This window comes from Mastigoproctus giganteus, chromosome 1, assembly GCF_048544385.1.
Source record: "Mastigoproctus giganteus isolate SK-2022 chromosome 1, ASM4854438v1, whole genome shotgun sequence".
NCBI lineage: Eukaryota > Metazoa > Arthropoda > Arachnida > Uropygi > Thelyphonidae > Mastigoproctus > Mastigoproctus giganteus.
Genome location: NC_143575.1, coordinates 204,417,109 through 204,440,734, shown reverse-complemented (window position 1 = coordinate 204,440,734; position 23,626 = coordinate 204,417,109). Strand labels below are relative to the sequence as shown.

At 38.3% G+C, this 23,626-nt stretch overlaps 1 protein-coding gene across 1 annotated transcript in view; it reads left to right on the top strand.

Annotated features, from left to right (window-relative positions):
* The first annotated feature begins 344 nt into the window (after nucleotides 1-344).
* LOC150091458 (actin-binding protein WASF3-like) overlaps nucleotides 345-23,626 on the top strand; it is a 192,130-nt gene continuing 168,848 nt past the window's right edge. Inside the window, exon 1 of the mRNA XM_090368477.1 lies at nucleotides 345-639. The gene's annotated coding sequence lies outside the window, so the exon portion shown is untranslated. The remainder of the gene's footprint in view (nucleotides 640-23,626) is intronic.

Genomic DNA, 23,626 nt, shown 5'->3' with positions numbered 1-23,626 from the left:
TTAAATGCAACAAAACAGCATAAATAAACGGAAATAATATAAAAATAAGCAAAATCAATGAGACAATTTGTTGATCTTTGGTTGAGCTTCATTGTCTGACATGCGCCCACTGCAAATCAACTTGTGCTGTCCTCACACAATTTATGAATTTAAATGAAATTTCCATCGCTAGTACTCATAAATTGTAGAAACAACTTGGGTGCGGGATAGTACAGTTCGCCATATTATTCTCGTTGGTTGGATGTGCAATTGGGAGGGAAATCTAATAGTTTATCTTATTTATGGCATGAAAATGGATACATTAAGTGAAAATTATATGATAAGGAATAAAAATGTTAACAACACCATTATGCATTTTCTCATTATGAGGTGCGTGAGCAGCATTTATCGTTGCAATGGTTTTTAGTGCAAGCCAAACGAAACGGTGCACATTTGTAACTAGTGCTTCCATTAATTGTTAAATTTAAACAAAATGGTTAAATGAATCATGAAGCTGATTTTTAGAAGAAAGCAAATACATATTTGTGTTATCCCTTTAACCATCAGTTTGGATAAGGATGTGAAACTATGTAGAAAGATGTAGCTCGTTCAAATTGACAAGCACCGCAAGACTGCAGATATTTCCTAAGGAAGAAATAGGTAAGGCAAAAATTTTGCCCCCTTTTTTGTTTCTTTTTTAGACTAATTGTTAACTTACAACTGTGATGGTATAGAAAGGGAAACATTTTATAATGTATTATTATTTTTTTATTTTTATGTTCACTCTTTTTTATCAAGAATACACAAGTGTACGTTGTTTAATTTAATGCCGCACTCCGTGTGCATTGTAGTGTAAAACGTGTGTCCTTTTCGTGAGAAATTGTGGTCAGAGCATTATGTTTTTTTTTAATAAAAGGAAGTATACAATTGAAATGCCCATTTTTTAAGGAGTGTTAACGAAAAACATAAATATATTTTTCTCAAAAGTTTTTGGTTTGTTTGTAAACTTTTAAAAATGTGCATCAAGCCAGTATTCTAATTTGTGTTATTGATTTTCGTGTATGTGCATATTTTATCGTGTGAACAGATTGAAATTAGTTGCTGACTGCTTATTGAGATTTTTCAGTTGGATCCACTCAGAATGAAAGCTATGTTTAGGCAAAAGAACTAACATGTAGCTACCACAGCTGATTCTGATATTTGCATTTCGTTTCATTTTTATTTATTGTTAAGTATTAGCAAATCATGCAAGGAATTAAAACTTATACTTTATTTGCCCATTCCTTCTAATAATTTGCCCAAGGCTTTAAATTTATTCAAACTGTCCACTTCGTATTTTATTCATACAGGCAGTTACTCTGGCTGCAAATTATTATTATTATTAGCCATATGGTGCAAGGAAGCTTGAGGCTTATGCTGCACCACCAAAAAAAAAAAAAAAAAAAAAATTCCCAAGTTACCCTGAGAGAGAGAGAGAGAGTCAGAAGTAGAAAGGAATCACTAAGAAAGAGAAGAATGGTGATATCCAGCTCAGGACCCTGGGTGTGCTAAGCCCATACTCACCAGATGTGAGTCCCCAGGGGTGTTTTCTGTACATCTGTTCTGCAACTGTCGTTTTTCAGTCTAAATCTGTGTTCCCTTACATGTATCATCTGAGATGCTGTGAGCACTGAAGGATACAGCTAGATACAAATTTCAGGGAAGACATTTTTAAAAGTCAGATTTCTACTGTTTTTACGAAACATTATTAATTTAATCATAAAATATTATAAAAATATAATCGTGATTATTGTCAAAGTAATAATAAACAAACAAATTGGACTAGAGTTAATAGGTACAGTAATAAAAAAATGCAAAAATTACATTTCAAAATAGTGACTATTTCTGTGATAATAATTTTTATAAAAGAATGCCCATATTTACTGTTTTTGTATGTTTCTACTTAAATGTAAGTAAAATTAAATTGCTAAAATGTATTGATGATACACTAACATCAAGGGTGAAAATAATTTGGCTTGTCAGAACAAGGTTGTGCCTTTTTTACGCAGTTTTAGGAAGATTGATCCAAACATCAGTATAAGCAGTATAGAATTTGGAGGTATGACATCTGTCCACATTTTCCTTTTAGTTTCATTTCTGACCAACAGTTTTTGTGAACAGTTTATTCTAATTAAAACTGAGAAGGTGGATTTGCATGTAGTAGTACTGACACAAAATTTTTGAGAGATTGCCAGTAAATTATGCTGTATACACTCCTAGAAAAGTTTAAAAATTTTTATAAACAGTGGGTGATTAGAGTAATTAACAATACATTTTAAAGGATATTAGTTAGCAAATATTGTTAGATACAGAAGAGCATTCATTAAAAAGAAATATGAATAGCCCAATTATACGCCAAACAATAAGTGGTTTTTTGTAAAATGAAGGCTGATAGTATGTCTTGCATATGTTTCCATGTGCATATGAACAAGCAGTATGGGAGCCAGTTTCTACTTAATTTATTTTGCCGTTTGTTTTAAGGGAAGCTATATACACTCCAATTAGGTCACAATGTAGATACAGTTGAAATTTACAGATCTGTAGCCTTCCATGGTAAAAATATCTTTTCTTGTTCCCAATTATTGTTGTTCTTCTTCCTAAAGTGAGGTTTCCAAACCTATATGCAATATTTCTGATGTGACCTAATCGTTACTTTATACAATGAGCTAAGCACTCTTTTTTGTCACTGGTAGCAAAGTTCATGTATATCATTGACGGTACCCCATGAGCTGATCTTAGCAGACTGTCATTGCTGTTTCGATAACTGTATGTCAGACTATGCAGTTATGCTTAGGTATTTTTTCCTGTCAACTGCTTGAGCTTGGTTCTACCTTAGATTGATTCCACAACACCACAGGAGGAATCCTTAAAAACATGTGTATTGCCATACCAAAAGCTTTATAAAAGTAAACATCTTCATAAAATTTTAGTTCACAAGTATTCAGTCTTAGCTAGGGTACAGCTAAAATTGAATACCAACTGAGATCAAGATTGTTAAAAATGAAACATGCTTAACTGTTATACCAACAGAGTTAAGTATTTTCAACTTTTAATTGGACACATAAATTAATAAAGAAAAAATATAAACATGATATTAAGATTGATTTGAGAAGCTTTTGTTTTTGCACTACAATTTATTTTATTATACCTTATATAAAATTAGGAAATATTTTAAGTCATTCCCTGAAATCCAAAACGAAGTTGTGCAAGTGAGGATTAAAAGAATATTGTGTTGTTTATGTAAGGGCTGGCTTGAAATGACTATTATTACCTGGTGTAATCATACCCAACCCCACAGGAGCAGCATTTTATGCTTACAATAAAATTTAAAATTTTATCAATAACATTTGTACTTTCAAATATATTTCTGCAATTTGCAATGTGATGCTGTTATGAAATTAGTCTCTGATCATCAGTTTAAAAAAAAAAAAAAAAAACATTAAAGATTTATTTAAAGGAAATTTTCTAGGTTGAATATTTTCTCTATAATTCTTCTTAGGAAAAATTTTAGAAAAACTTTCTAATAAATATAAGAGAGATAGAGAGAAAAAAAGAGGGAGTGAGTGAGAATGTACATATGGAGTTTTTCAGTAATACGGCAACAGGGTCTCTATCTTGTTAATTTTTAGATTTAGCCTGCTATTTATTGTCGTGACCTTTTTTGCCATATTTGGGCTGAACTTTATGAATCTGATGTTACAATTGGACTATGATACTATTTAGATTTTAAAATTTATAAATTTAAATTTTGCCTAAAGAACTGCTTATTTTCTCAATTGATAGGTTGTTCCCCATCTGTGGTTTAGTCAAAAAATGTCAAATGTCATTGGTGTACTTCTGAAATTAATGAATACTAGGGGGCTCTGCTCGCTGTGCCCACTTCGTTCCATCAACGCTTCTCCGTCATCAAACATGTAGATTTGGCTGAATTGTAGAACATCTCTAACGGACATTTTAAATTCATCATTCTTTTCACCATGGCACCTCCTCGTATTCGCATCGTATAAGGGCCACCGCCACCTTGAAAGTCTGTGTTTTTGGCATTAAAAGACGCGAAGGCATAAAGATTGTTGTAGACTCAAACGTTTTCTGGGAAGTGTCTTCCTTTTTCCTTGTGTTAATTACTATGTTAGCAAATCAAACATCACGGATGACAGACACCTGCCAAAATGCTCTGAACGATATCTAATTAGGAAATGACTTATGTAATTATTTACCTGTGCATTTTTAGTGATGTAATTGCCCCACCCGGTTGTACTATGTGACCCGCATCCTCTTCTCCCATTGGCTATCCCAACTCCCACCACACAGCATTCTCAAGGTTGAATAAATATCACTAGGAGGAAAACTTTTTAATGTCTAGAAAGATAAACTGTTTTAAGACTGGAGGGGGGAAGCACTATTGTATGACTTCAGTATGTGCATTTAGCCATACAAAAGCAGTTGTCTCATAGTTAACAATCACTGCATTTGTCTTTTTTTCTTTTTTTTTTTTTTTCAAATAAAATCAGTGTTTATGTTAATTTCACAAGTACATTGATGACATTTTTAGGCCACCAAAGATGGGAAGAAACTTTCTCATTAACAAAAAAAAACAGTTGATTAGGCACACTTTAGATTTAAAAACTGTGAAATCTAAGTGGTAATATTTGGTTCAATTTTTACATTAAATATGATACAAAAAAAAAAGTCCTGATTGCAAATAGGCTAAATCTAAAAGTAAGTGAGATAGACCTCTTTTAATCAAAACACTCTGTATACACACACACACACACACACACACACACACACACACACACACACACACACACACACACACGCGGTAAGGCAAAATTAGTTTCATCTGTAAAAATTTACAGATGAAACTAATTTTGACAGTTTAAAATTTGGACAGTGATAAAATTTGGCTGACAGTGATAAAATTTGGAGTTTTCATGCTTATTTGTTATTGATTGCCAAAGTTCGCACTTGCAGTACTATAGTGTAAACAGAAATTCACTCATTTTTTTTTATTAGAAGAAACGATGCAAGTTAATTGAAAATTTCTTACTGGGTTTGTCGAAACTATTGAGCACACATTTCATCTGTGATTGGCATTTGGCTTTTCATAGTTACTGGATGTTCTCCGACCCATGGTAAGAAGACCAGCAAGTCTACCTTAAGTTAGAAAACTGTTGAGGAAGCGAGGAGGGGTTGTATTTTTTCACAGTCCACAAAAAACAATGTATCAGGCCAGCATAGAATTTGATGTACCATAAAGAAACGGTATGGAGAGTTGGATAAGCAGTTGCAACTAAAACTCACAAATTGCAGATGCTATAAGCTATTATGACTGAGAGCAAGATCAGATGTCAGAATTTCTGTATGGATATGTTTACTAAAGATGGTAGAAGATGAAAAGCTGCTTAAATATTTTGTGTTTGGCTATGACTACACATTCCATGTCACAGGTAAGTTGAGTTCACGTGGTTGAAAGTGTGCGTAAGTGAAAAACCTAACCTGGTTTAGAAACACATCTGAGACAGTCCCAAAGTTAATATGCATTGAGATGCAAGTTGCAGAAAGGGATACAGCCTGTTCTTTACAGAAAGAACAATCACCAGCCTTGTGTATCAAGACATAAGGTATGTCTTGTCAAACGGCACCTGGGATTTCTCCCATCAAGATAATGCACTTCCACATAGATTTTTGAGGCCATTTGGATCTCCACTTCCCGTATCAGTGGCTGTAGCATGCAGATCTAATTCTCTGGCCAGCTTTTTTTTTTTTTTTTTATGTAAACCCCAAACACAAGAGGTATTGGAACCTATAGTACTTAGTACTGTGCTTGGGTTGGAGGTTGAGAAGATGAAAGAAGATATTTGTTGACATTGGACTTGAACTTCTGTAGACTGTAATTTTCAGGAAATACATATGAAGGAAGGTTGTTCCAGAAAGATGAAAAGTTGGTTCTGTGAGCTTGAAGTTGGACAGTAAATGGATGTTGGCTGGTGGCGGCACGTGTTCGGACTGTTTTGAAAGAGAGAGCGGGAATTATAGAAGCCAATTCAGAAGAACAGTGCCCATGGAAGTATCTGTAGAAGAGGCATGCAGCAGAAACAGTGCGTCTATGAGAAAGCGAGTGGAGAGACTCTGTTAGAGATGAATCATTAATTAACCTAACTGCCCTCTTCTGAATGGAATCAAGAAGCCTGAGAGAGGTTTTGGGGGCACATCACCAGATGTGGGAACAATATTCCATGGCAGGGCGGATTTGTGATTTATACAGAGTGAGCAGCTGTTTGGAAGAAAAGTAATGCTGACAGCGAAAGAGAAAACCAAGTTTTTTAGATGCAGAGGAAGCAATATTTGTAATGTGCTTATGCCAAGAGAGATTAGAAGTCAGGGTAATCCCCAAAAGAGATATATCATTTTTCCTAGAAATCGGAGTGTCACTAAAGATAAGCATAGGAGCAGAAGAATCCTTTTTGCGAGATATAAGACAAGACTGAGTTTTAGAAGGGTTGAAATCAACTAAGTTGTCTTTTCCCCACTGGAGAATTACCTGAAGATCGGCATGTAAGGAATTGGTAGCAGATTTTCGAGAAGTCAAAGCTGATTGAGCAGGACAAGGTTTCTCAAAATGGAAAGTTGAATGCAATGTTCTATCATCGGCAAAACTATGGATAGGATTTCCAGTCAATGGAAGAAGGTTCATTGATATACAAGAGGAAAAGAGTGGGGGAAAGAACTGAACCTTGGGGGACACCGGCATTAGTGGAGAAGTTAGAAGACAGAGAGGCATCTACCATCACCCTCAGTGAGTGATCAGAGAGAAAACTGGATAACCAATTACTAAAAACAGTTGACAAACCATAAGATGGAAGCTTGTTTAGAAGACCTTTATGCCAAACACGATCAAAAGCCTTTGAGATGTCAAGAGCAACTACTTGTGTTTCACTGAACCTTACCATTGATTAGTCCATAAATGGGTAACATAAGCCAGAATATCTCCAGTGGATCGACACTGACGGAACCCATACTGGTGATCGTTGATCAGACGGAAGGTTTCTAGGTAGTTTAAGAATTTGCGGTTAATTGATTTCTCCATTACTTTAGAAAGAGTAGAAGTAATTGCAATGGGACGATAATTGGATGGGAGGGATTTGTCACCCTTTTTAGGAACTGGCTGGATATGAGCAAATTTTCAAGCAGAAGGAAAAACACCTTTGGAATAAGAAAGTGAAAAAAAAACCGCAAAGAATAGGAGTGAGTTCAGGAGCACAGATTTTGAGAACAAGTGGAGAAATACCATCGGGACCTGGAGCTTTCTTATCAAGATTCGTCAAAATCCTTCTGACATCCTTTTGACGGAAGACCACAGGAGGCATTGAATGGAGCGTGTTGGGAATGGTGGGAGGTGTTTTACCAAGATCATTAATACATGAGTTGGAAGAAAAATGGGATGTAGCAGGTCAGTTTTATCCTTGGCTGAAGTGACAACAGAACCATCTGGTTTGGACAGAGGTGGGAGCAGAGATGGACAAAAGTTGCGGCCAATAGCTTTGGCAAGAGATCAGAATGCTCGTCTACCATTAGGGCAAGAAGCAAGTTTTCTACTCTTAGCCTGTTCAGACTCTAGTTAGGACTGATTAATAACTGCTTTACAATTGTTGCGAGCTTTGGTGTAGGCAGAAAATGAAACTGAAGAATTAGAAACAAGCCAATTACGATATGCAACATTCTTCTCTTGAACAGCCTTAGCACATTTATTGGAAAACCAAGGTTTAGATAAAGGACGAGATTTTAAAGTGGAGTGTGGAATAAAGGATTCCATTCCTGCAAGAATAATTTCACTGACACGATCTGAGCAAACGTTGACATCAGAAGTTTTGAAACAGTAATCCGACCAAGGAAAAGTAGAAAAGAAGTCTCACAAGTCATCCCATTTTGCATTCTTGTAATGCCAAACAACAAGAGGTTGGGAATAGCCATGAGATAGAGGCTCTATTGGAGAAGAGACAATCACCAAGTTGTGATCTGAAGTGCCTAAAGGACCTCTCACTTCGACCGTGTACTTAGAAGGGTTGTTTGTGAGAAAAAGATCAAGTGTGTTGGCTGTATGATTAGGATTGTCCGGTATTCTTGTAGGTAAATGAACAATCTGTGCAAGGTCATTAGTAATTGCAAAAGCCTCAGCATCTCGACCAGCTGGGTCGGTGTGACTAGAAAATGAAGCAAACTAGAGTTGTGAACATTAAAATCACCAAGGAAAATTACCTCACTGTTAGGAAAGTTGGAGTGGAGAAAGTCAAGTTGCAAAGAGAGGAAGGCAAAGAGCTCCAAGTGATTAGTGGAGTTGGGAGAATGGTAGAGACAACAGATGAATTTGACACAATGAGGTAGAGAGATTTTAAGCCAGAGAAGATCAAAGAGAGGAGATTCCAAATTGCCAAGTTTCTGACAGGGAATATTAGATCGGAAAAATGCACAAGTACCACCTTTGAGGCGAAAGGAATCATACAGTGAATAATTTGGGCATCTGAGATGAGCAGTAGTTTCTTTGCATCCTTTGCCAAAGATTTCTTGTAATCTGCCTTTGCCTGCCTAATCTCCATTGTTACTTGATTATAGACCAGCTTATATCTATTATAGGTTTCTTTTTCACCTGTTAATTTATATGTATCCCATGCATTTTTCTTCTCTGCCACATGTCTCATTAGTTCATCTGACATCCATTTAGGCCTAAATCTTGAACAATATTTCTTTGAATGCTTCCCATTTTGAATTTGCTGTCAGTCACATCATCAGATGGTCGCACTGTATAGAATTTAAATAATGTCTCAGACCGCCGTAGTCACCTTTATGAAAGCAAAAACCATTCCATTTTCCCTAATGGTAGTTACCTCTTTGAGTAAATCCCACTTCAGCACACTGTGATCACTGCCACCTAGTGGTTCCGTTATCTGCAGATTCTTGACGCATGAAGAATCACTGCTGATAATCATATCAAGAGTGTTACTCTCCCTGGTTGTCACTCGAAAATGCTGATGTTGAAAACAATCATCCACAAAAGCCTTGTTAGTGTGTGAATGACAAGTCCACAAATTCCAGTCAGTCTCTGCGAAATTACAATCTCCTATTATAAGAAACTCTGATTTACTGGCCCACTCTATTTCTCTGCACAAATGCTCATTATATTCATTGGATTCATTAGGCCTATAACACACACCTACACTCATTTTTCCTTTCCCAGTGCTTATGTCACACCAAACGGACTCAACATGGCATTGTCCACCAACATCAATTGGATGCACTTCCTTAGATTTTGTGTTTTTTAACTAACAGCATAATCCCTCTTCCCTTCCTGTCCTGTCTATCCTTTCTACAGGGTGTCTCAAAATATTGGTACAAACGTTTAGGGGAGGTAGATAACATCTAAAGGAATGTGAATCAAATAGGAATCCATAACCGGAAACATAACCGTAAGTTGGTATACAGTGCTGTTCATCAGTTTGCGAGAGGGAAAATTTCTAGTTTACTCATTCAAGCAGTAGTCGTCGCACGAAGAGCATGCATCGATATACGAACTGTGAGCTGGCAGACATGTACCTAGTATATGGATTAGCAGAGGGCCCACACGGTGTGCGCCCCCATGCGGCACAACATCGCTTCACAATAAATGTTGGGCAGGTATCGTCGGTGACTGCTTAGTCGGCCTATACCTGTTATCATCGCACAAGAATGGTGCTAAATATCGGATCTTTCTTGAACAAGTTCTACCAGGGTTACTTGACGATGTTTCAGCAAATGTGAGACGCAACATTTGGTTTCAACATGACTGGGGCACTGGCCCATTATGGAAGGTGTGTTCGTGACCATTTGAACAGGCGTTTTGGGCATCGATGGATTGGCCGTGGTGGACCCGTTGCCTGGCCCCCCACGCTCACCTGATTTATCGAGCCTTGATTTCTTTCTGTGGGGGGGCCTTCAGAAAGAAATCAAATCGTGTGTGAATTGCCTGTGGAGACAGAAATGGATCTCGTGGCGAGACTCATCTGTGCTGCTGCTACTGTGTGTCAAAGAAACTCCAGGTGTGTCGACCGTGTCCACCAATCCATGCTGCGTCGGTGTCGCGCATGCATTGCGTCTCATGGTGGATCCTTCGAGCATCTGTTGTAACATCATGAAATGCATCCATCTTGTACTCCATTGTTAATATTTTTTATGTCACACACCTTAGAGGAGATGTGATTGAGGTGTTTAAGGCTCTGAGAGGCATCAGTAAAATGAATGAGGACGAAATTTTTAAGATTATAAATGAGGCTAGAACTAGGGGACATAAATTCAAGTTACTGGGGAAATGTTTAGATTGGACTGCATTAAGTTTTATTTTTGCCAGCGAGTTATAAATTACTGGAATAAGTTGCCTGCATGGGTGGTAGAGGCTGACAGTTTGGGGAAATTCAAAGGTCATCTGGATAGTACCTTCCGGTGAGGGAAGCACATAGGTTGATAGGTTTAATTTCCTTTTCTTTTATTAATTATTATTATTTATTTTTTTTTATAATCATTGTTTTATTCGTTTTTTTTTTTTTTTTTTGCTGGTGCAGCATAAGCCATAAACTTTCTTGCACCATGCGGCCATTACTAATACTAAAGAATACGGCCCCATTGCCTGGCCCCCACACTCACCTGATTTATCGAGCCTTGATTTCTTTCTGTGGGAGGCCCTCAAATCTATCGTGTATGAATCGCCTGTGGAGACGGAAATGGATCTTTTGGCAAGGTTCATCTGAGCTGCTGCTAAAGTCAAAGAAACTCCAGGTGGGTTCAACCGTGGCTGCCAGTCCATGCTGCATTGGTGTGATGCATGCATTGCGTCTCATGGTGGAACCTTCGAGCATCTGTTGTAACATCATGAAATGCATCCATCTCATACTCCATTGTTAATATTATGTCAAATAAATGTTTCCCACTAATTACTGTCTTGTGTCATTTCTGCTTCTTGTGCCTCTGCTACTACTTTCCCGTGACGTTTCCCTATGCAGTTCCTATGCGATTCACATTCCTTTAGATGTTACTTACCTCCCCTAAACGTTTGTAACAATATTTCTTAGACACCCTGTATACACATTGTACTCCCCAAATTCCAGTTCTGCACTGCTTGTGTCTGTGTGACACCATGTCTCTGATATCCCAACAGAACTGCCTTTGACGTCTTGACTAGCACTTCAAGCTCATCAAATTTATTAACTATACTCCTAGCATTGGTGTGCACACAAGTATACTTGCACCTGTTTCTACTCTTAGTTACCCTAACACAGCCCATGTATTTACTTGTTCCACTATGACTCCCAGCAGTCCTGGAAATCCCCATTGCCTTGCTTTCCAGGCAGCTGCTCAATTGCATTTCAATAGAAGCAGTGCAAGAACCACTTTCACCTCTGCCCATGGCTACTGTTAATCTATTAGTCCGTGTATCCCCCCAAGCTAGCAGTTTTCCGATCCACCTAAATCTGCCTCGATAGCATCAGCAAATATTCTTGCACCCTTTCTATGTAAGTGTATCCCATCCCTGTAGAAGCAATCTTTCCTGTTAACAAGCACAGGCCAGGTTGAGAAAAATCCTACCCCTTGAGCCTTGCACAATTTCTCCAGGGCTGAATTGATCGATAAGGCTCTCATCATATACTCCCCCATATCGTGTCTGGGCATAATCGCAGACACTAATCTCCATAGATTTTTCCAAAATTTATTGTTTTGGGGTTTACTTTTAGTGCTAATTCAAGAAATCCAAACTGTTATTTTTACCTATCATGTACAGCTTTTCTGCAAACAATAAGAATTATTTTTCAGCTGCATATTCTACATATATTGTATGACCTTTAGTACTCCTTGTGACTGACAGGTATAGACATGCCCAGATGTGTTTCGACATGTCAATACCTGTAAGTCATGTAGAAATATAAAACTGTGAAGTGTTTCTTCTCTGTGTTCAGTTGTTTTACAGTGCTAACTAGCATTTTGTTTTTAACAATTCATAGTTGTTGGAACAATCCAAATATATTTTGCTATATTTGTGGTAACTATGATGAAACAAAGACGATATGCAACATTATTTGTAAAAAATGTATATGGTGTATATTTTTGAATTAAATTAGGTGACCAAGATAAAAGTTTGATCCCTATACAGTGTTCCATACATGTATGGAGGCCTTACAATTCTGCAAATTTGGTAAAAAGAAAGCCAAAACATTTACAATTCCATGGTCTGGAGGGAACCTCAGGATCATATTAAGGACTGCTACTTGTGTTCCGTTGACCAAATAAATGTGCATATGAAGAAAGCCCATACGAAAAATTCTGCACAGAAAAAACCCCACTGTCATAAATGCTCACATGAAAAATACCCACATGGAAAATTGCTCACACGGAAGAATGCTCACATTATTTTTAGTTTACAAAAAACAAATTACTTCATATTTCAAAACGCAACAAAATGTTAAATTTATATATTTTATTTCTACTTCTATACAATGTATTTTAATATAACTTTTATTTTTGTATTTTTGTATTTATCTCAGAATAAGTCTGAGTGCTCTGGTTTCGTTGCAACTAAAGCTTTTTATTTTATTTATAAAAATAAATGCTCACATGGAAGAATACTCACATTATTTTTAGTTTACAAAAATAATTTCATTTTTCAAAATGTTGAATTTATATATATTATTTCTACTTCTGTACCCTGGGTTTTTAGCATTAGCATTAGTAGAGGCATTTGATGCAAGAAAGCAAGCTTATGCAGCATCAGCCAAAAAAAAAAAAAAAAAAAAACCCACTTCCACTTCACCCCTCTGTTCGTTCAAAATACCTGTCCAGCTGAGCCTTAAACTTATTTAGGCTATCAACCTCCACCACAAGAGATGGAAGTCTGTTCCACCAACCAACCACCCGCTGGCTAAAGGCAAATTTCCGCACGTCTATCCTACATCTGTCTTTCCTCAATTTGAATTTTTGCCCTCTCAGGTGATTTTTCTGAGCTAGAGGAAGAATCCCATCAGCATTGAGCATGCTTAAACCATTCAAGGCTTTATACACCTCTATCAGATCACCTCGCTGGTGCCTAGTCTCCAGACACTGTAATTTGCAAAACTTAAGCCTTTCTTCGTAAGAGCACCCCTTTGTTCCATTCACTAATCTTGTTGCCCTTCTCTGAACTCGTTCCAGCAGCTCTACATCCTTCTTAAAATGAGGCCTCCAGACCTGTATACAGTACTCTAGGTGTGGCCTGACCATCGCCTTATACAATGGAATAATCACCTCCTTATCCCTGCTGGAAAAATTCCTGTATATCATTGATAATACTCCATGAGCTACTCTTGCAGCCCGTCTGCACTGCTCAGAGAACTTCATATCTGCCTGCACAACCACCCCCAAGTCCCTTTCATTCTCTACCACTGTCAGTGTAGTACCACAGAGTTGATACGTTGCTCTGGGGTTGCTGTTTCCCATGTGTAGTACTTTACATTTGTCAATGTTAAACTTCATTTGCCACCTCTCAGCCCATCTGCTCAACCTTTCCAGATCCTGTTGCAGCAGCATAGTGTCAGTAGTGTCCTTGACAACCCTGCCAACCTTTGTATCGTCTGCAAACTTGGACATTAAGCCCGATATACCATCATCAATATCATTTATAAATACAGAAAACAATAATGGACCCAACACTGAGCCCTGAGGGACTCCACTAATAACATCAGTCCACGATGAGCAGTGTCATTTGATTACCACTCTCTGTCTTCTCCCCCTCAACCACCCCTTTATCCATAGCAGCAATTTGCCTCCAATGTCACACTGCTCCAATTTGTGTAGCAGTCTTCCATGTGCAACAGTATCAAAAGCCTTTCTAAGATCCAAGTATATAATATCAAAGTTATTCCCTGCATCCAGTTCTTTTGTGACTGCATCATAGTATCTAATCAAGTTGGTCAGGCAAGACTTCCCCTTAACAAAACCATGCTGTGTCTGAGCTATAACTGAAGTATTGTCTAAATGATTCTGCAGTGCTTCTTTAACCAGTGCCTCCATTAATTTTCCTGGAACAGAAGTTAAGCTCACAGGTCTATAATTACTTGTGTCAGCCTTTGATCCTCCTTTGTGAATTGGGGTCACATTTGCACATTTCCAGTCTATGGGTACCTCCCCTGAGTCCAAGGAAGCTCTCATAATTATGGCTAAGGGTTTGCTTACTTCCTTTGCTGCCTCCTTTAATATAACTGGATAGATCCCATCCACCCCGGGTGCCTTTCTTGTGTTTATCTTCGACAGTTTCTCCTCCACTTTACTCTCAGTTATTACAAGATTCTGTAGCTTACTGCTAGAGTTGAATACACCTCTGGCATTCCCCTCGCTGAATAACTCCTCATGTGTGAATGTAGATGCAAAATATTCATTTAGTTTGTTAGCTACCTGAGCAGGATCATCAACACTTGACCCATCAATATCAAGTGGATCAATCTGATTCATCCCCTTCCTTCTAGAGTTTACATAAGTAAAGAACTCTGCTGTTTTTCTTTGCATCCCTTGCCAAGGATTTCTCGTAATCTGCCTTCGCCTGCCTAACCTCCTTTGTAACTTGGTTGCATATCAACTTGTATCTATCATAGGCTTCTGTGTCATGTGTTAATTTGTAAGTATCCCATGCATTTTTCTTCTCTGCCATATGCCTCATTAGTTCATCTGACATCCATTTTGGCCTAAACCTTGAACAATATTTCTTAGTTGGTATGTAAAGCCTAGTGGCTTCCAAGATAAGTTCTTTGAATGCTTCCCATTTTGAATTTGCTGTTGGTAACATCATCAGTTGGTCCCACTGTATAGAATTTAAATACTGTCTCAGTCCATCGTAGTCGCCTTTACGGAAGCAATAACCCTTCCCTTTACCCCTAATGGTAGTTACTTCTTTGAGTAAATCCCACTTCAGCACACTGTGATCACTGCCACCTAGTGGTTCATTTATCTGCAGATTCTTAATGCATGAAGAATCACTGCTGATAATCAAATCAAGAGTATTACTCCCTCTAGTTGCCTCCCGAACATGCTGAGGTAGAAAACAATCATCCAATAAATCCACAAAAGCCCTGCTAGTGTGTGAGTAACCAGCCCCCAAATTCCAGTCAATATCTGGGAAATTAAAATCTCCCATTATAAGACACTCTGATTTACTGGCCCACTCTATTTCCCTGTACAGTTCCTTATTATACTCATCAGAGTCATTAGGCCTATAGCACACTCCTACTCTCAATTTTGATCTCCCAATGTTTATGTCACACCAAACTGACTCCACACTGCACTGTCCAGCGATGTCGACTGGCTTCACTTCCTTGGTTTTTATGTGTTTCTTAACTAATAGCATAACCCCTCCCCCCTTCCTATCCTGTCTATCCTTTCTGTAGACGTTGTACTCCCCAAATTGCAGTTCTGCATCCCTTATATCTGTGTGACACCACGTCTCTGATATCCCAACAATATCTGCCTTCGATGTTTTGAGCAATACCTCAAATTCATCAAATTTATTTACTAAACTCCTAGCATTGGTGTACATGCAAGTATACCTGCACCTGTTTCTATTCTTAGCTACCCTAACACAACCCATGTGTTTACTTGTACCGCAATGGCTCCCAGCAGTCTCTGAAATACCATGCATCTTGTTTTTCAGGCTTCTGCTCATTCTAATAGGGTTCCCAACTTGTGGGTTGCGTACCCCTTGGTGGTCGCAAAGTGTTTTCTGGGGTGTCACCATGGTTATTTTTAGTGGCAATTATTTTTATAGGAAATTTCACCAAGAAGGTTTTCAACACTTATTTATTCCAATATGGCATATGGCTACACTACAATATTCTACTAGTGATTGTAACACTGATTTTTGATAAATGAAAGGAAGTGACTTAAGGTCCACCACAGCGGATACTTAAAAAATATTAAAAGCCCACCATGTTCATACATATTAAACATTTTATATTATTTTAATTATATATTTAATTATTTTTTTCAAATTTGCGCCACGGCAAACCTTTATTCACTCCCTAAAAATGAAATATACAAATGCTGTGTTATCGTTAGAATAAAATTCTGTTACAAATAGTAAACTGAAAAAATATTCACTATGATGCAAAATTCAATATCAGAATTAATTTTTAATCAGTATCTCGATGTGTGAATAACAGACTGTCGAATACGGACCGTCGAATAAAGGTGAGTTGCTCTCTTAACGCAGTTGAAGATCCCCCCATATGTTTTGCTGACGCTGCCATGTTTGCAATGATGTAATTCAATAATGTCTGCGATGGGCCGTCTAATGCAAATTGGCGCGAACTTAGTTCCCCAATAGTCAACCATCTTTAGTTGACTTGCCAGTAATACTCTTCCAGCTTGTCTGCAAGAGGTAGGGCATTCACTGCATGATTCACCGATATGCTCTTGCCAGTCAGACTCTTCCAGCTCTTCTGCAAGAGATACTTGATTCTCTGATCAAAATTGTGAATTACCTAAAATCTGCAGCCCTCAACACCCATCTGTTTAAAGAACTCTGTAAAGACATGAATTCTGATCATGAGGTTCTTCTTTTCTACACTGTTGTACGCTGGTTATCGAAAGGAAATGTTGTCAATAGAGTCTTTGAGTTGAAAGATGAAATCAAGTTCCTGGAAATGCAAGGGAAACATGACCTTGTGGCTTACTTTAATGATGAAGCTTGGAAGAAAAGAGTTGCTTACTTAGCAGACATTTTAGACCAGCTGAACCTGAAACTTCAGGGAAAGGAAACACACATTATCCAATTTCAAGACAATCTTCAGGCATTTGTATCCAAGCTGCAAAACTGGCGTCGGAAAGTAATTCTTGGAAACATTGCCATGGGTGAAAAACTCTGCAGTGTGTTTGAGGAATCTGAAGGTCCCTCTTCAGTCCATCAAACAAAAGCCACACACTGGGATGATTGTAGTGGAATGGGTAATTAAGTGCTGCATTGTGAAATCCCTAACAGCAGTTTGTATTTTTAGGCGACCGTTCAAGAGCTGCATCATGATGATTCCATATTCTTATTGGAAACTGGGGATCTCTACCTGCTGCACCCTCAATGTATGTGGAAAACAAGTATGTGAGCACCTCATTATAACTACCTTTGTCTGGAAATGTGGCAGCAAGCTCATCAAAGACACTCCTCACATCATGGACTGGGACAAAGTTTAATGTAGCAAGAGACTTCAGCTTGAGTTTTATGTTTATATCAGTTTTAAATTCAGTCTTCAAGCCAACATTGCTGAGTTTCCTGATGAAACTCTGACACAGATGGAAGTATCACCCTTTGACCTCAGTGTGTGGAAAGGCAGTCCTCACTGCATTCGTGCAAGCCTTCTCAAAATCCACTAAAACCTTTTGAGGCACCAGATTTGGAATCAACAGCTTCATGATTTCAAACATTCTATTATAAGTATTCAAGTTATTTTTCTGTAACAAAATGTAAATACATGGTGGATATGAGTTACCCAACTTGGCATGCCACGTATGCAGTTGGTAAAACATGTTTGGAACTATATCAAAGGTGCATCTCCATAGATTAATTCTCTGTTCAATTCAACCAAGAGTTCTTTATCACCTAAAACCAGAATTCTGTCTGGATCATCCACACCTGAATCATGAAGTATCAGTTGACGGTACTTCTCAGGAATGTCAAAATTTATTGTTGTTGGATTAGGCAAATGACCGTCTTTTCTGTGATTGAAAAGATTTCTCGTAAGCAATGATTGTTTGGGCACATGGGCTAGTACGTCATTACTCAACTATGACTACTCATTCCCCATCACATTGTGAGGAGTAGAACTAACTACTCTCATGTATTGCCTCATTTTGCTTCTGGCAATGTTGGCTTCTGCTTTTTGAGGACAGGAATCATGACAGTGTTCGGTTGGTTGTTGTACTATGTTGCCATCTTTTGTCTTCATAATTGAATGACACTACTTTATAGAGCGACTCTGCCTGCATCTCTAAGTCAGCACTCTAATGCTCCTAAAAACCAAATAACAACAATAACCAAGTCAGCACTCCATTTATAGTGCGAAAAGACAGATATTCAAAACCCAAATAAGTCAAAACATGGTGCCCTTCTGACTGCTTGAAAACTCCATTGTTGGCGCTACCAAAAAAATAATTAATAAAAAAACTATAATATTTAATATAATAATGTAGATTTAAAAGAAAAAAAACAATATATATAGAAATTAATCTGGAAATATCATAATCATTATTCTACCTAACAATAAGCTATGCAATTGTAAACGTCCATACAAGTTATGAAATTACTGCCTATAAGAAACTAAAATGACTATATTAAAAAGAAGATTATGTTTTTAATCACATAAGTAAAAATATAGAATATTTCAGTGTCTTAACAAGTACAATATGGCACATTAAAATAGAACATGAGTTATGGGACAACCCCTTTTAAATGGAACATTTAGCAACCCTATTGTTAACATAAATATGCAACAAAGGTATTCAAATTGTTTAGAAATTCTTTACGAAAATTATGTATTATATTAAGAAATTTAATAATAATACAGTGATATTTATCTTAAACGGACCCCAAAATTGACGTAAAACTATATTATCTGGAAAAATACCATGGTCCCGTCATAAGATATTGTTAATTGTTTGAATTAAACTCCATGGCCATAAGGTGTGAGTGTGTAGTGACAAGTTGTAATAAAAAAAGAAAGGTACTCACCGAAATGTAACTAACTGCCTGGTCAAGAAACAGAAGGGCTCACGTCACTTACACACAAGGTCAAGGTGTATTTGTTTAATTGCAGTCTCCAGGGTTTCTTCTATATACCGCTGTAGCTTCTTAAATGGCTAAAGGCCAAGGCTGGCAAGTGTATGTATGTAGGTGGGTAAGTATGTGTGTTGTGTTGAGTGCCAGCACCTGGCGACTTCGCGGGCGGGGGATACCAGGTCCCCTGACTCCCAACCTTGGCCACAAGGAGGCGTGCCAGGGTCCATTTTCAACCAGAGGTCCACTTTCAATCATGCAAGCCTGGAAGCTCAGAGTTTTCAACTGAAAGGGAAATAGGTTTAGTTAGGGAGATGGGAGGGCAGGGAAAGCAGAAAGAAAAGGAAGAAGACATGGCGCTGACTCTCTTTAAAAATTACAGCTGTGAGTTACAGGCTCCGAAAAAGCGATAAGTATTTGCTTTTTATTTACATAATTATTTTATATTGTACTTAATACATAATCTTATAATTATAGTTACGCTGGTTATTTTTATTTTAATTTAGATAAAGAGTTTTTGTGGATTACTACTTAATATACGTAAAACCGTTATTTTTTTTTTGAATCTTGCAGCCATTGTTTTTGCATATAGTGGTAGGGAATTCAAATTTTTAATTGAGGTAACTAGGTAGCTCTAACGTATAATTATTGAAACAGTAATACGCTTCATTGTTTCTATTAGATAGCGTAGTATTGACATTTAATTTATTGATCTTATTAATTTAAATTAGCATGCCCCAAACTAGAGCATCAAAGCAACGGGCACAAAGTGGCAGGAGTGCTGTGACTCGGGGGAAAACTGAAGGGGGCGATTCTCCAACGCATAACAGCCTAAAAAAATGTGCAACTTGTGAAATGTTTGCCGAACTCTCTGGAACGGGACATGATATTGCCATGGGGAATGTCTTTGTGTGTGTGTGCGCGCGCGCGATGTAAGGAGTGTAAGGAAATCAGGCAACAACTCAGCGTTGTTATGAGCCTATATGAGAGCTTGAAGGACAGGGTGGATGCCCTCAAAGGATCTAAATTGAGGGCCCATCAAGCTCTCAGCTGCCCACATCACCGCCAGAACTTGCACTTGGTCATCACGCAAGGCAGAATGCGCTGGTCCTACAGGAACTAGTAGTTGTTGGTGACTTTATTGTCAGGGAAACGGGGAACATGCTTTGTAAAAAAGATAGGTGGAACAGGACCAGGGTATGTCTGCCAGGGGCAAAGGTTGATGACGTTGTAGAGCGGATATCATCTTTTAAGGGCACAAAAGGTGATACAGTTGTACACGTTGGCACTAATGATATTAAGAGTAGGAGACCGGCAGAATTACTTAACGAGTACAGGTCACTGTTGAAAAAAAGCCGGGAATTAGGATTGAATTTGAAAGTGTCTGCAATTCTGCCCAGACACGATAAAAGGGAGTATATGATGAGAGCCTTGTCGATCAATTTGGCCCTGGAAAGATTGTGCAAGGCTCAAGGGATACAATTTTTTTCAACCTGGTCTGTACTTGTTAACAGAAGGGACTGCTTCTACAGGGATGGGATACACTTAAATAGAAAGGGTGCAAGAATATTTGCTGATGCTATCGAGGCAGTGTTAGGTGGGTCAGAAAACTGCTAGCTTGGGGGGATACAAGGACTAATAGATTAACAGCAGCCACTGGCACAGGTGAAGGTGATTCTTGCACAACTTCTATTAGAATAAGAAGCGACCTGGAGCGAGGGGTGTTGGGGGTTTCAGGGACGGATGGCAGTCATCCTGGAATAGTTGGGTATATGGGATGTGTTAGGGTAACAAGGAATAGGCATAGGAGCATGTATGCTTGCATGTATACCAATGCTAGAAGTATAGTAAATAAATTTGATGAATTTGAAGTGTTGGTCAAGACATCAAAGGCGGATATTGTTGGGATAGCAGAGACGTGGTGTCACAAAGATATAAGGAATGCAGAACTGGAATTTGGGGAGTACAATGTGTACAGAAAGGATAGACAGGACAGAAAGGGAGGAGGTGTTATGCTGTTAATTAAGAAAAACATAAAATCAAAAGAAGTGCATCCAGTTGATATAGATGGACATTGCACTGTTGAGTCAGTTTGGTGTGACATAAGCACTGCAAAAGCAAAAATAAGAGTAGGAGTGTGTTATAGGCCTAATGACTCGAATGAGTACAATGAACAATTGTACAGAGAAATAGAGTGGGCCAGTAAATCAGAATGTCTTATAATGGGGGATTTTAACTTCCCAGATATTGACTGGAACTTGTGTGTTGGTCACTCACACACTAGTCAGACTTTTGTGGATTTATTGGATGATTGTTTTCTGCAGCAGCATGTTCGAGAGGCAACCAGAGAGAGTAATACTCTTGATCTGGTTATCAGCAGTGATTATTCGTGTATTAAGAATTTGCAGATAAAGTAACCACTAGGTGGCAGTGATCACAGTGTACTGATGTGGGATTTACTTAAAGATTTAATTACCATCAGGGGTAAAGGAAAGAGTTTTTGCTTTCATAAAGGTGAGTACAGTGGTCTCAGAAAGTTTTTAAATTCTGTACAGTGGGATCAACTGACGATGTTACCAACAGTAAATTCTAAGTGGGAAGCATTCAAGGAATTAATCATGGATGCTACTAAATGTTTCATACTTATTAAGAAATATTGTTCAAGGTTTAGGCCTAAATGGTTATATAATGAACTAATGAGACTCGTAATAGAGAAGAAAAATGCATGGGATGCAAATAAATTATCAAGCAACTCAGAAGCCAATGGCAGATATAAGCTAGTCTGTAATCAGGTCACAAAGGAGGTTAGGCAGGTGAAGGCAGATTACAAGAAATCCTTGGCAAAAGATGCTAAGAAAAACAGCAAGGATTTCTTTACCTATATAAAGTCTAAAAGGAAGGGGATGAATCTGATTGGTTCACTTGACATCGATGGTTCGACTGTTGATGATCATCCTCAGATAGCAAACAAACTGAATGAGTATTTTGCATCTACATTCACACGTGAGGAATTATTAAGGTTTTAAAATGGCAGAAGGTTATCAAATTGTAGCAGGATACTTAATGATTTTGTAATAACTGAGAGCAAAGTGGAGGAGAAATTGTTGAAGTTAAACATAAGAAAAGCACCTGGGGTGGATGGGATCTATCCATTTATATTAAAGGAGGCGGCAAAGCAACTAAGCAAACCCTTAGCCATAATTATGAGAGCATCCTTGGACTCAGGGGGGGGTTCCCACAGACTGGAGATGTGCAAATGTATCCCCAATTCACAAAGGGGGATTGAAGGGTGACACAAGTAATTACAAACCAGTTAATTTAACTTCTGTTCCTGGTAAAATAATGGTGTCACTGGTTAAAGTTGCATTGCAGGATCATCTAGACAAGATTGCAATAATAATTCAGACACGGCATGGGTTTGTTAAGGGAAAGTCTTGTCTGACAAATTTGATAGGATATTATGATGTGGTTACAAAGGAACTGTATGCAACAGATAATTTTGATATCATATATTTGGATTTCAGGAAAGCTTTTGACACTTGCGCATGGAAGACTATTGTACAAATTGGAGCAGAATGGTATTAAGGGTAAGTTGCTACAATGGATAAAAAGATGGTTAAGTGGGAGAAGACAGAGGGTGGTTATCAATGGGTGTTGCACTTCATGGACTAATGTTATTAGTGGAGTCCCACAGGGTGTTCAGTGTTGGGTCCACTGTTTTTTATATTTATGAATGATATTGATGAAGGTATATCAGGCTTAGTGTCGAAGTTTGCAGATGATACAAAGATTGGCAGGGTTGTTAATGACAGTAATGGCAGTGTGTTACTGCAACAAGATCTAGATAATTTGGGCAGATGGACTAAGAAGTGGCAACTGAAGTTTAACCTTGACAAATGCAAAGTACTGCATATGGGTAGAAGTAACCGCAGAAAAACGTACCAACTGTGTGGTACTACGCTTAAGGTGGCAGAAAATGAAAAAGACCTGGGAGTAATTGTGCAGTCAGATATGAAGTTTTCTGAGCAAAGCAGACAGGCTGCGAGGGCAGGTCATGGGGTTTTGTCAATGATATATAGGAATTTTGCTAGCAGGGAAAAGGAGGTGATTGTCCCTCTATATAAGGCAATGGTCAGGCCACGCCTTGAGTACTGCATACAGGTCTGGAGGCCTCATTTTAGGACAGATGTAGATTTACTTGAGTGTGTACAGAGAAGGGCAACAAGATTGGTTAGGGGAATGAAGGGATCCTCTTACCAAGAGAGGCTTAAGTTCTGGAAATTGCAGTGGCTGGAGACTAGGCACCTGCGCGGTGATCTGATTGTGGTGTAAAGGGTTTTCCAATAGTAACGCTCGATGTTTGGCAACAGCGCATGACGAAGTCGACAGTCACACAGGTGGTATCTTTGGTAGCCGTATTCAGTTAGTCTCTGCATTTTATTATGGAGCGTTACACGACTGAGCAACGAGTCGAAATTGTAAAAAATCAAAACCAATGTTCTACTCGTCAAACGTTTCGTGCACTCCGTGCAGTTTATGGTGTCGACGAACGTCCTTCAGAATCCACAATTCGCCGTTTAATAAACAAATTCGAAGCAACTGGGTCTGTGGCAAATCTGAAAGTGCCTGTACGTCAGCGAAACGCAAGATCCGTTGAAAATATTGCTGCAGTCCGGGAAAGTGTGCGTGAGAATCCGCAACAGTCCATTCCGCGTCGGGCTCAAGAACTTGGCCTGTCTTCGACGACAACTTGGCGAATCCTGCATAAGGACTTAGGGCTTCACCCTTATAAAGTGCAAT